The sequence below is a fragment of the Tachyglossus aculeatus genome, chromosome 14, assembly GCF_015852505.1.
Source record: "Tachyglossus aculeatus isolate mTacAcu1 chromosome 14, mTacAcu1.pri, whole genome shotgun sequence".
Lineage (NCBI taxonomy): Eukaryota > Metazoa > Chordata > Mammalia > Monotremata > Tachyglossidae > Tachyglossus > Tachyglossus aculeatus.
This window is the reverse complement of record NC_052079.1, coordinates 19,224,199-19,225,103: the sequence shown is the minus strand read 5'-3', so window position 1 is coordinate 19,225,103 and position 905 is coordinate 19,224,199. Positions and strand designations below refer to the sequence as shown.

The following is a 905-nucleotide window of genomic DNA, read 5'->3' as shown; positions in this document are numbered from 1 at the left end:
CTGCCCCAATGAGTGTACAGACTAGAGGGGGGAAGACCATGAGTTCCATATGAGACAGAAACTGTGTCCAAACTGATTATCTTTATCTACCCCAGGGCACAGGACAGTGCCTGGCATATAGTTAAGCGCTTAGTACAGTGCTCTGCACACAGTAAGCGCTCAATAAATATGATTGATGATATAGTTGGCACTTAACAAATACCATTAAAAAATGGAAATGAATTCATGCTTCCACAGCCAAACGCTGCCCATAAAAATCAACACGTTTTCATTCACCAGCATTTCCTCATGAATGGTTCCTAATGGCTTGTAAGAGTCCGTGATTCATAAGGGCTTGCCGTTTCCTTGTCTTGTCTTTCACTGTCGAGTTGTCTCCGACCCATAGCGACTCTAAGGACATAGCTCTCCCAGAATGGCCCCCCTCCATCTGCAATTGTTCTGGTAGTGAATCCATAGAGCTTTGGTAAAAATCCAGAAGTGGTTTACCATTGCCTCCTTCCATGCGGTGAACTTGAGTCTCCGCCCTCGACTCTCTCGCCTGCCGCTGCTGCCCATCACTGTCGAGTTGTCTCCGACCCATAGCGACTCTAAGGACATAGCTCTCCCAGAATGGCCCCCCTCCATCTGCAATTGTTCTGGTAGTGAATCCATAGAGCTTTGGTAAAAATCCAGAAGTGGTTTACCATTGCCTCCTTCCATGCGGTGAACTTGAGTCTCCGCCCTCGACTCTCTCGCCTGCCGCTGCTGCCCAGCACGGGTGAGTTTTGACTTGTAGCAGATTGCTTGCCACTCGCCAGCCACTGCCCAAACTAGGAATGGAATGGGTAGGCCTCTGCTTGACTGTCCCTCCTGTAGTCGAAACTGGTAGAGTACTGGAAACTCTCCAGATGCGATCCTGAGAGGTG

General features: G+C 49.1%; 1 non-coding gene across 1 annotated transcript; it reads right to left on the bottom strand.

Moving 5' to 3' along the window:
* Positions 1-767: 767 nt before the first annotated feature.
* LOC119937410 lies at positions 768-905 on the bottom strand. Its single transcript, XR_005454080.1, has one exon. It is a non-coding gene; the product is annotated as a small nucleolar RNA SNORA7 (small nucleolar RNA).